The 13,701-nt window shown below is 36.4% G+C and overlaps 1 protein-coding gene across 7 annotated transcripts in view; it reads left to right on the forward strand.

Annotated features, from left to right (window-relative positions):
• Positions 1 to 13,701, forward strand: part of PDE4D (phosphodiesterase 4D) — a 348,860-nt gene that overhangs the window by 275,271 nt on the left and 59,888 nt on the right. The window lies entirely within an intron of this gene.

The following is a 13,701-nucleotide window of genomic DNA, read 5'->3' on the forward strand; positions in this document are numbered from 1 at the left end:
TTAGTAAATCCCCAGTCTAAAGCCCACAGTCTCATAGACTCATGGCTAGCACATCAAAGCTGGTTTATCTATGGTCAGAGCCCTAGCATCAGTAGCAACATCGCTTTAAATAAAAGTTATCACACATATGAAGACCACACTTTCCTTTACACAAGATTGCTTCTAGAAGTTCTCAAACTTGTCTCTGTGCTGTGTTGCTGGTTGTGTTGCTGGAGAATGGACTGGGTGACAGGATCATTAACAAAGGCTTTAGTCTATGCAACCAGCACAGTAAACTAAAACATGAGCTTTTTCATAGAGAAGATTGTTCCCCACATCTAATATTTAATTATGAATTTGTTTAGCAGAAGAGCAGGACTCAAGAAATAGTGTTATTGACCTTGTTCACTTCATACAGTCTGTTCTGTTAACTGAGGCTGGAAACAGAAACTGTCCTTTAAAGGGGCAGGAGAGGGCAGAAGGCTTTCTGCTTCCTGTGTTCTTCTATAAAGGGCTTCTCCATGAAGAGCATGTTATTCATGATACTAACACGGCCACTATTTCTATCTAGTCATATTTCAAGGCTTCAGATTTTGCTTCTTGCCGTTACAGAAACTCTTGTAATATGAAAACATGGCTTTTAGTGTTATTTTTACTAACACTTTCAAAATGTGTAGCTGAGAATAAACATCAGACTCTCCTATGAAGTGAAAATGTTAGCACATCAGACTGTAGCCCACCACAGCTGTAAATGGGAATGGAATTTCAAGGCTGCACCTAAGGCAAAGAACATGGATCAGTGGTTGACATTGTGCAGTAAGTGGATTTATCAGAAAGACAGAGCTAAAAATTATATTTTAGGAAATAAACATTTTCTGGCTAACTAATTCTGAGGAAAAAAGTATAATTTGACATCTAATTTTTAAATTGTTTTGCTTTAAATTTAATAGATTGTTATCCCATCCTGAAACACTATACATATTTACTTTGTATAGGTAATTACCTGCCAGTTCTATGTTCTACTACTTTCATATTGGACTCAAAATCGTTATAAGTTTATTTTTTAAACTATAAGAAGAAGAAGAGTAAATTTTAAAATTTTATTTACTCCTGTAAGTGCACAGACAAAACACTTTATATGGTGTAGGGATCATTTTTAGTCTTTGCTACGATATTGATGATCTTAAATGGATTCTACATGCTAGACAAATAAAAGCCTTATCTCATTTGAAAGAATTACACAAACAGAATTTTTTTATAAGCTTAATCTCAGAACCTTCCCAATGAGTTCTGAATTTCTTTTGATATCTATATATAAACAAAGACAAATACATTATTTTCTCCGAGGCAGACTCTTGAGTTCCTCACAGACAGTATCAATGGACTTCTGCCATAAAACTCCACATTCAGAGCTGACAGTTCCACTGGATCTTAAAAGTATTGCATTCAATATAAATAGTGAACTCTATTTAAAAATTGTTTTCCAAGATTCTATCACTGACCATTATGCATGAATCTTAGCCATTTTTAAAAGTATATTTTAATGAGTAGCTATATGGGTTTGATTTTGCTGATTTCTCAGTTGCTGCTCTTGGTTTGACTGTCTAGTCTGGAATTGAAGTAACAATCTCAGTGAGTAGAATTTGATTATGTTTTTTCACGCCTTGCCAATATTTGACTTAATTTTTTCAGTTGCTCTTCTTCTGTATTGTCACCTCACTAAAAAGTTGGTATGAATGATAGCAGTCCTCTCACAACTCGCCACTTGGTAGTATTATCATTCTTTTCATTGAAAATGGTGATGTCTAGTCTGCATTTGCACCTTTATTGCTGTGTCTGGTAGAGTGACAACAACAGTCCAATTTTAAAATTAAGGAATTTAGTCATGGCTTTAGGGAGCTTGTCTGTAAATGGATTAAGCCTGGTTGCCTCAAACCATTTTTGACAATTTTTTCAGTCTTTTTTAAGCAAAGGCCAGCTCTAGCTTAATTCTGTTGATGCAGCAGGACAATTTTAGGTCAGATGTGTTATATAAATAGTAATTCTAGAGAAGAATCACTATTTTGAAGAACATAGATATAGGACAGGGTGTGTTTTTCTATTTCTTCCCTTACATTGTCTTCATTCTTGTAAGAGACAACTGCCATCATGATCAAGAGTAATATATGACTATCAGACTAAGAGAGTGCTGCTTAATTTCCACACCTTTCTATTCTAATTCAACCCTTTTGAAGCTTTTGCTTTCTGTGAAAATTACTCACTTCCTGTAATAGAAAAAAAAAGCATCTAAAATGAGTGAGGATGTGCTTACTAGCAGGAAAAGAATACGTGTAATTTCTATATGCTTTTTCTATCTCATTATCTGTGTATAACTATCCACTTGAAAAAAAAAGCTTTCTAAAGCAGAAGTAACAAGAATGTTTGTGAAGTGCAGATATTACAATGAAACAATGCAAGAACTTCAGTAGCAGCAGGAGAGTCTAGAGCTCTGCGAGTCTGCTATGTCTGCAGGTCCATCAAAGTGTGGGTTGAAGTCATACACAGGACCAGCAGCTGTAATTATTTTGAAAAGTAATAGAGTTTCAACTGTTTTTGCTAGGACTGAACATTTGGCTCTCACTTTTGGGCGGGTGGGAGTGCTAATGATTCATTACGTTCACAGTACATCAGTTGCAAACTGTTTCTTAAAATGTATCTGACTGTAAAATCAGAAACAATCCAGGAATTCGTATTGGTATATAAAAATCTTGGGGCTTAAATGATGCTAATACATTTGATTCAAAGGGTAATTTTGCTTTACTTTCAATAAAATAAACTGGGATAATTTTATAAAATTGAGTTTGTTGGATTTTGTACATATGAGTATATATAGAATATTTTGGGGAGGTATAAACAACACGTAAACTGTTGTTTAAAGAGTTGTGAGTAAAGGTTTGAACAGGAGAGGAAAGCACGTAAGAACAGACATTTGGGACATTTATAGCATCATCTGATAAGGATAACTCACAATCAGCCAAGTCATATGTTATGAGGTGCACACCAGACTGACACACTATATGGGTCCTGCAGATTTCAGTGTAAATCCTGTAAGACTTGATGTCATCAAGCCAGTCTGACAAATGAATCACTGTCCTCCTCTTCCACAGTTCCTCACTAGTTCAGGCTTGGAATGTGTTTTATCTCATAAACTCTCAGAAGTTATTTTTCCCTTTTGTTTTCTACAACAGAGCGTCTGCAGTTTGATGCAATATCCTACCTGCTTATCAGTGGCCTTGCCCTCCCAGCTGCCCCACACACTTCTTAATTCCTGCTCTTTCCACGCAGTTTTCCCTGCATTATCTTGAACATTCATAGCTTAAATACTCCCGAAGCAATGTCAGTTGTCGAACCCCATCACACATGGTGCTAAAATAACCGTACGATGTCAGGTGCTTCTCATCTGCCTGCTGCTGTAGTTAGGTAGCATGCTGTCGAAAACAGAGATGCTAGGTATGAAGGACACCACCCTGGCAGGTGAAAGCCACAGCCCCTCGGGGTGAATGTTTTAAACACTTCGTCTGGAAACCGCATTGTTCAAACCTTCAGTGCCTCTGGGAAAACTCTTGCCGGTCTCCGGACTGAAGTGCCCGTGGTGCCGGCTGCGCGGAGGTCCTGCGGCCCGCCGCCCGCTCAGCCGCGCTCCCCGGCGCGCTCTCCCGGTGGCGGGGATGGGAGCGGCTCCGGCCCGGCGCCCGTGCGAGGGAAAAGCTGCTCGTCCGGCACCGGGCGCTGCCGGGGACAGGGCTGGACGGGGCGAGGCCGGCCGGAGGGCACGGTCCGGGGGCTGCGGTGCGACAAGTGATGGCACTGACGGCAGCATGGGCTGCGGAGTGGGGAAGGGGCGCTCGGAGCGTCCGTCCCGCTCCTCCGTCGCTCCCGATGCGGGCTGTGCCCGGTGACATTCCAGACAGGGCATACATAGCCAGAGCTGTGCCACCCACACGGTTGGGGCCGAGCTCTTACATGTCTGCAGTCTGCGCGGTCATGTTTGTGGAACCATGGAACGGTCTGGCAGGATGGTAACTTAAAGATCATCTTCTTCCAAACCCTCTGCCACGGGCAGGGACACCTCGATTTGGCTAGCCTGCTAACAGCCTTATCCAACCTGGCCCTGAGCACTTTCAGGAACAGGGCATCCACTTTCCTGGGCAACCTGTTCCAGTGCTTCACCATCCTCACAGTAAAGAAGTTCTTTCTGGCATCTGATGCAAACCTCTCTTCTTTCTGTTTAAAGATATGCTTGCCCATATAAAATGTACCTCTCCATCTCTCTTGTAAGTTGCCTTTATGTAAACAAAAGCCACAATAAGGCCACTTCAAAGCTTTCTCTTTTCAGGCAGAACAGTCCCAATTCCCTTAGTCTTTTGTAGTTGGATGAGGGAGAGGATTTAGGTGCTTCTGTAAATTTGTGTTTTGATGGGGAAGAAAACAAAGTCTCTTAATTGAAGTCACCTGAAAAATACACTGCAGTAGTAAATTATGTGCTTTCATAAAATGTAGAAATAATTTTGTATTTCCTTGTATATTAACTATTGAATTAACTAATTAACTACTTATTCAAATTCCTCAATATCCCTATAAAGTCATAAAAATAATCAACTTTTCTATAAAGTGTCAATTCAAAATCAGATGTCAGATGTGCTTTTCAACCTTCAAATAAATCTCAGAGTGTCTAATTAAACCCCATCAAACTTGTAGCTATTCTGTTTAGTCTTATTTATGGCTTTATTCTTTTTGATGTTTGGTATTTCTAGTGTCCCTGCTTCTTTGTACATGCCTAAAAATTGGCTTCAAATGAGACAGCATCAGTAGGATGACACTTTTTGTGGTTTAGGCACATAAGACATATGTGAGGATATATGTACGTGCAATGAGTGAGAATTCTCATTAATTATACACTATTGTGCTATACAGCAATAGTGTCAGGAAAGAGGCAAATTTCCCTTGTCTAGAACATGTGAGAAAAAAAAAAAACACTCCTTTCCTCCTACATCTAGAAGCCAGCAATCTGCTTAGAGGATCTTCTAACCCTGTATGCCTTTCCCTCTATTGACTTTGGGCATGTCACTGTTATTTCTGAAAATCCCCCTACTAGCAACTTGAAAGAGTTCCCATTTTCAGAATTAAAAGTAGATACTTTATGAGATAGTCTAGAAAACACAGCTGAAAGAGACAGTTTGTGCCTGTCTAACTGTGGCACTCTATAACTGGATTATAACTGAATACTGCTTAAATTGGCTAGCTTTTCGTAGCCTTATGGATGTGGACATGAATTCACTTAAATGAAACACTTTTAAACTAAATTTCCAGAGAGCAGTGGTTGCCCTGAAATGAGAATGCCCTTGTTTGCCGAGTACACATCAACCATTGTAAAACACTCCCAGTTTGCTTAGCTCCTATTTAATTTTCCTAGTTACTTTTACAGTTTTCTTCAGCCTAAAACTATACATCAGATATCTGATACTGTGTATTAATGTCACATCTATTTGCTTGGTAACCCATAAAAAAGAGAACTATGCATTAAAAAGAGAGAGAGAGAGAGAGAGAGAGACAGAATTCAGTGATACTTTCTGTATTTCTCCAAAGGGATTTTCCAAATCCCTTTAATAACAAATTTCCTGCATTTAGATACTGTGCTCCATGAAATAATTCAGCTAAGGACAATACAAGTGATATTGCCTATAGCCCTTTATTTGGTGCTTGATCTGATTTCATTTACCATACAAAATCCTTAGGCTGTATCAGAACTATTTCAATGTACATTAATTGTAACAGTAGTTTTATTGTAATTGAACTGTCTCTGAAATAATTTGAGTGACTCTGCCTTGAATTGTAACATTTACCATGTGAATTATTTAATTAGATTGCTATTATAATTAGTTAGATTAGTTATCTAGTGTTATTATTATAAATACTCATTACTGGTTTTTATCTTTCACATTCCTGATAAATTTGCTTAAAATATCAAAATGGAGGACTTTATTTTTATCAATATCATAAAGGTATAAGATCTACAAGGACTGGAAGTGTTTGCATCACTTCATGTAATAAAATTTACATTATTAATAGAGAAATAGTATTTACAGTCTGGCCTTATTAATTTAACTAGAAACTACATACTGTAATAAAGACACGAGTCACAGAAGCATAGGTCTGACTGTTTCCCAGAACTAGTCATCCAGCACTGATGTATATTGCAAAATATCAGTTCTTTCTCGCGGTCTTTGTCAGTACATCGTCTTCAACCTGAGGTGCTGCTGTGTGAAGTGGTTGCCATTCTGCACACTGCCTATGGCACAGTCACCTTCAGGGAACCTTTCACAGGAGATTTCTTGTAACTGGTGCCTCTTGCAAGCATCCTGAATATTCTCATGCTCTGGTATCAATGATGTTTTGAAAGACAGCACTACAATAGTGTTTTGCTACCTTTCAGAATAAGAATCTTAGAAAAACATTCAATTTTTCTTAAAGGATTAACACTTCTAGATTTACCTGCCTTTTAAAAGGAAAATACTGTAAAAGCATATTGCTGATATAGTCAGCTTTGGAAAATAATGAATATATATATGATCTCTGTTCATTTTGACCTCCAGCAGTTATGTCCTGTGCAGATTTTAAAATCTGGAACAGAGTTAACACTTAACATGAGCATCCTAGAAGATTTGATTTTAAGTCTGGATATCCTGTTACACAATCAGAGGTAAGAAGGCAGTAACAGAAGCATTGAAGTTAGCTGGGTCTTCTGTGTGAAAAAGTCAAAATACTAAGGATGCTAGGCTGACACATTTTTTGTTGCCTGATTATAATTTGCAGTGTCAGGACTAACTCATTCCAGTTAAAGTCTGAAAAACAGTAAATATTTTGGTATTGTAAGAATTTACTAGTTGCAGGTAATAAGTTTTTTAAAATGGGATTTCTCAGTGCTCCTGAAGATGTTTGAGTCCACACTTTGATGTTCTTGATTATTGGCATCACTGATTTAATAACAAGAGAAGTCTCCTTTTTTGTTGTCAGTACCACTGTACCAATAAGTAGCTCCAGACCTAGATGCGGGCTTGTACTAATAAGCTACAGCTGCTGGTCTGTGTCTCAAAGAGGTTTTTATTATTATCAGAATGTAAAGGAAGAAGATGGGTAGATTCAGAAGAAAGAAATGATGAAATTATGAAGGAGAAATTACTTTGATGGCATTATTTGGCATGAGAGGCATTTGACTCAAAACAGCAGCAGTCTTCAATTTAGGAGTTTTAAATACATAACAGCAATTGGAACATAGGGACATAATTTCAGTGAGAATGGTATAGTTTTGCTAACATATAGACAAGACCCTGCATGTGTGAAACTGTAGTAGAACTGCAAATGTCACAGTTTAAAGGTGAAGGGACCAGATAAGTTATGTCTCAGGACTGAGTCAGGAATGAGTTTGAAAGACATCTTGCAAAGTATTTAAACCTTAATGCAAATGGCTAATTCTTTGGCACATTAGAAAGAAATAGCCATAAGAGGAGTGTTATGAATAATGTGAACATACAGAGACTGAAAAAGTTAGGGAGATTAGGTCTATATTAATGTTTTCACAAAGTTTTAAAATTATTTTTTTATCTATTTTCTTGGTGAAACTTATGAGCAAGGTCATGCCAATTGCCAGATCCTGCTGCTGCGAAGCACCTGCTGGGTATATTCTAACTAAAGCCCTGAAATTGTTTCTAAGAAGTATCTAATAAACATGTTTCTTTGTACCTTAATGATTCTTTTGTTACTTTTACTGGAATTGCATTGATGTTTACAGGTCTCCTACTGATCAGGTTAACACATATAATACCTCATAAGAGGAGCTATTTATTTTCTAGATTTGCCTGTACAAGCCTGAACTATTAGGTTCTGCAAATCAATGCTAACAACATGAAAAGAAAAAGCAATAGGCTTTAATGCATAAAGCAAGTTACACTTAATCAATATAAACAATAAAATCTAGGGTCTTTCCAGCAATATTTTGAGAAAAATTAGAAAGGCCATGCCTCGTTGTTAGCCAGGTCTACAATTTAAAGTTCTTTGGTGACTTTGTTTAAGGATAATAATGATTAAGGTTGTGGTACTGACAACAATTAAATATCTCTGACTTTGAATTCAAGGAAACACTAAGAATAAAACTGCATGTTTGATGTTTATTTGTGACTCCTGATAGTTAAATGCAGGAATTCCTTGTAAATCACTCTGAGTTTTTCATAATTTCCAATAAGAGAAATAATAGCTAAATGGGGTATGAAATAAAAGCAAAGTATGCAGGTAGTGTAAGCATATTCAGTGAAATAATGAAATAGCTTAGGATATGTTCAACAATAAAATACCATTAGGCATCCATGAAGGTTGTTATAGAGAGTTTTTTAAAGATCATGCTTGCATTTAACTTGGTGATAAAAGAATAAACTACTTTTTCTAGGGACTTTATCTGAACATCAAAAACACAGCTGGAAAGAAACCATAAAATCAATAATATCCTTTTGTTTCATTGACATTATGTGCATGGAGCTACATTACCTGTACCAAAAATATCCCTTTTGTGTGAGTGAATTCCAACAGACAAAGAAGAAAAAAGAAATGATTATGCTGCCACTTACAGAGTAATAGCTTAAAAAATAATAAGCATCCTGCCCTGGGTACTGAATTTTATTTTATTTTATTTTATTTTATTTTATTTTATTTTATTTTATTTTATTTTATTTTATTTTATTTTATATTTTATTTTATTTTACTGGAAAGACACAGTCCTTTCTTGTATGCTTTGGACAAAAATGCCTCACTCTTCTGCCTGTACCTTGTTTTCTTCAGGTCTGATATCATACTGCAAGATGATATTACTGCAAAGCCCTAATTTAAATTTTATGTGCTTTACGTTTGTTTACATTTGAACTTGGCATTCTCTTTGAAGTCTATTCACATCTATTATCCCTTACTATTTCAAGCTTCTTACCAGAGGATGTTGGCTGACATTATTATTTACATTGTGGGATTCCAAATTTTAATTATATTGCAGTATGCACTGCTCTGCTAGGAATCTTTCACACAATAAAGGAGGTCCCACATGGAATCAGAAAAGTACATTTATTGTATATTTTATCTTTGTTTAACTATAGTCTGACTGACAAATAAAAAAATAGCCTTCTGGGAAAACCTTTATTTGAGTATTACCTGGCTGGAGTGCACAATTTGAAGAATAGTTTATATTTATTTGGTGAGAATTTATATTTCAGTCTTTCATCAAAAAAAAAAAAAAGGTTAAATAATGGAAGCTAAAATACTTTTTAAAGGATATTCATAATTGAGGCAAATGGGAAATTAATGTTAAACTTGACTACGCACTGTTCATGGAGATTTGCAATAAATGTTCAAGTGCAGGAGTCTTATATAGACAATGCTCTTGGGTATATGGTGGGATTCTTGGGGATGGTGCTGTGCAGGGCCAGTAGTGGGACTCAATGATTCTTGTGTGTTCTTTCCAGCTCAGCTTAATCTGTGCTTCTGTGATTCTGATTTAGAAAGACATGTCAGGGCAAACTGAATTTATGTGTGCAGATGCACAGTGATAAACTGGTCTCAAATCTTTAAATGATAGTGTGGAGTACAGGATTTTTCTTCTTAACATCTCACCACTGATTACCTTCATGGACTTTGTTGCCATGGATGTCGTGAATTTGGGTAGTGATTCTGAATCTTTATGCAAATTAGAGACTTTCATAGAGTGTCCTTACACCAGTCTATTTACAGTGATTAAAAATGCTAATCTGGGCAGACTGTGAAGTGCTTCTCAATAGGTATTTGTCAAGTAGAGCATCGCAGTGAAGTCCTTTATAATTTATACAGAGGGAGTATGAACCAATGTCCATGTAAAAAGCAGAAAGAAAGCAGAGTAAGAAAATGATAAATTCAGTGCTGAATTTTGGGAGCAACTTAGAGCTGTTGAAGATATTAACTGAATTATTTGCATCTAAAATAGTAAACAGAAGTAATCAAAATTATTTTAAATCACGAATAAGCCAAAACTGCTCTTATTTATTTTAAAGTAGGAGAGAAAATATGACTGAAGGGAAAATAAACCTTAGTCTTTTTCAGGACACCACCTAGTGTGAGGATCTAAGGACATACCTCATTGCTGCACTGAATAATGATGTCAGATACAGTGGTACTGAGCTCACCATGACAACCTTTTCCTTTTGGGTAATAGTTGCCTGTAGATTTCCAAAATAATTTCAAATATGACCTACTAATTGCATGGAATGTGCTTTAGCTATGTATTAGGACTGAATAATTTCTTAGGATGATAAAAGTTTCTATTGCCAGCTGTATATTTCAGGACTAGTTTCAGTAGGTAGGAGATTCATTTGTGATGGATTAGGTAAATACAATCCCTGGTTCCAAGAAACACTTTTGTTTTGGATGTGTCCTTCACTGTTGAGTAATATGTTCTTAGCCCCATCCAAAAGTTCATACTTGCTTAAGTGACATATAATAAAATAGTATTTTATATTTAAATATTTTTTAAAGTGCAGCAAACATTAGGATTTTTGCTGAAATAAGTTTAATCAATTTCTGATGGAATGATAATTTAGAATTTAAAAGAAATATAACTGAACTGTCTGTTTTCCTGCATTCCAAATTTCTTCATGGAGCAAAATTCCTTTAGGAGCAAACTTCCTTCAGCATATTCTTCCTTTGTCACATTGTGGCTGCATAGCCCAAGCATCTTAGGACTTCTGTTGTGTGGATAATGTTGATTAAAAATATTATCATCTGATATCCTTTCCTTCTTAGTAATGAGTTTCATTTTCTAACAGCTAATTGCACAGCCCTCCTTATCATGTTAAACAATGTGCGTTATTTTGCTTTCTCCAACCTTTGATTTTTTTATCAGACTTGATGCAGGATTCATGGCTGATGACTATATTGTAAGACACTGATTGTATTTGTATCAACAAATTGTGACCTGTGTTGGTCAGAGCCACCCACAAGTTTCCTATAGTAAAAAAGGGCAACCCCCAATGGGGAAAAAATGATGTTGTCTGGCTCCAAATCAGAAGACTGAATGATAGCTTTATTAAAACTATACTATATTACATTAATATACTATTTAAATATACTATTTAAAGAGAGAGACTACCCTATTCTACATACTTACTTCTTACTTACCTATCAAGTACTAGCAAACTCGTGACTCTCTGCTGAGAGTCCCAGACACAGCTGGATCCAACTGGTCATTGAACGCAAACAACCTTCACCAGAATCCAATCAAGCAATCACTTCAGGTGAACAATCTCCATACCACATTCCACATGGGGAAAACAAAGGAGCAGAGATAAAGATGGTTTTCTCTTGCTCTCTCTGTGCTTCTCCTGAGAGACAGAATCATGTCTCTCTGTCCAGAGAATGTGAATGCCACAGTTTACCATATTCCACCTGAATTCTAGGGAGATTGCATTTCTTCTCACATTCTCTTTCATCATTAATTTCTTCTTCCATCAGCTGCTTGTTAATAGTAAAATTTTCTTATGATAAGCAAGAAGATCTTATTTTTTTAATTTGCTTCTCTAGTAGACTCAACTGGAAACTTCCCATATTTTTATTTATTGCAGCAGATATAAATTAAACACTTGCTCCCTTCCCAAGCATAACATTTTGCTCTTTTGGAGCAAAAAACTGAGGATTGTCATTCAAGTATCACAGCCCTTGGTGGTGCAATGGTATGGAACACTTGAGTTAGATACGTCTTTTATTTTCTCTGAGATCACTACTCTATTAACTTTAGCTGCAAGTCATATTTTGCCCCAAAATTATTCTTGTATAACTGGTGATGCCAGTCAAATTGTGCCCCAAAATTATTCTTTTTGTATGAAGAAAAAATAGATGATTTTGAAACCAACAGGGTACCTGAAAATAATTTTAAATCACATTATTTCTAGATAAGTGTGATTCCTAGGTGGAATCCTGAGCTAAATTTCAGAGATCTGATTTCTGGTCACAGTTGTGGATAAGCAAGGTATATGGTATAGATTTCATAACTTATTTTCTCCCTCTATGCCTCTCTGTTGGAGTACAGATATCATAGGCTGTGGATTGTGTCTTAATGCAATATTCTTCAGTAAGTATCAGTAGAGACTTGATGTTCAGTTTTTAAACTTCTTTAGCATTATTATAGTATGTATAATTAATCCATCTTAAACCACTTAGTGACCAAACTTCTGTCAAAATATACAAATACATTAAAAGAATTATATTGATTTGATTTTTACATGTAATGTTATTCATATTTCCCATTGCCCATTTCTCTGTAGTAAAACAAAAAGTCACTACACTCATAGGCACCATACATTTAGATAAACTGAATTTTCAGCTGTTATTCAGCTTTCAAAAAGCTATACTGATGGCACCTGTGAGCAGGTGAATGCAAATCTTATGTGAAATCTTACTCAAAAATGTTAAACGTTGAGTATTTCTTTCACTTGATCTTCATCTGTAAGGAATTATAGAATTTTTGTGGGAGTTCTTTTCATGTTACAATACTCTATATGTTGAGGATGAGGAGCTGGAAGGCATGATGAGGATGCTTGCCAAAAATAATTGGCTTCTACTGCATGGAGCAGATCAAATATTGTATTACACTATGTAACTTGGGTGTGCATATTGCCTGTAGTTCAAAGCATTTCATTAATCTGCAGCAACAAGCTGAGCTTCCTTTGGGCTGTCTCCTTCATATTTATTGAGCAAGTTAGATGCAGCACTTGATAAAGGATTGTCATTTCCAGTTATGGACAGAGTTCTCTTTGGAATATAAAAAATTAATCCTAGTCCTTTTCTTCCCATTTTTTTTTTTCCCTAATGTCTGTCATATTCTGCCAATCATTCTTGTAGTTTTCTATTAAATCTAAAAACCTCTTTGCTGGCACATGGATGTAGATGGCATGAGTAGCTGTGGAGCTCTCTGTGGGATGGTAAAAAAATTGTTATATCCTGATATACATGCTATTTATTAAACTTTAGCTGTGTTCTCAAAAGCAGGCTTCAGCCAGTTCAGATTTGTGATCTGTAACATTAGAGTTCTTTGGTTGGTTGAATCTGTCCTGTTTTCTTGTCTCCAAACACTTTTTATGTGCTTCTGCTCTTTATCTATACATATTCCTTTAGACTCTGCCCTAATATTTTTCTCCTTCAGCTTGAAGGGATGAAAGAGATTGAAGGTGCATTTCTACTCATCCTCAAGTTAAAACCCAAACATTTTAAACTACTTAGGGCAAAGATCATCTGAATTCTAGAAGAACTTATGAGTTGGCCTCAGAATTTTACAGGACAGAATATCTATAGGAATAATTCAGGTTGGACAGGGATCTAAACAAACTGATCCAGCTGAAGATGTCGTTGTTCATTGCAAGAGGTTTGGACTAGACAGCCTTTAAAAGGCCCCTTCCAACTTGCTTCATGATTCTATGAATCTATGAAGCATCTCTGGCAGGAGGTAAAAAATATGCAACTTTGATGACTGTAAGGTGCATGTGGTTTACTTGACTGAAACCATCCCAGAGGAGAAAATCAGATTGTGTGATTTTGACACAGCACATACCTTCCTGCTGTGAGCTCTGCAGCACAGAGTCCAGCACGGCCTCATCCCATGACTCTTCATGTTAGACACACCAG

This window comes from Lonchura striata, chromosome Z (genome assembly GCF_046129695.1).
Source record: "Lonchura striata isolate bLonStr1 chromosome Z, bLonStr1.mat, whole genome shotgun sequence".
In the NCBI taxonomy this organism is placed as follows: domain Eukaryota; kingdom Metazoa; phylum Chordata; class Aves; order Passeriformes; family Estrildidae; genus Lonchura; species Lonchura striata.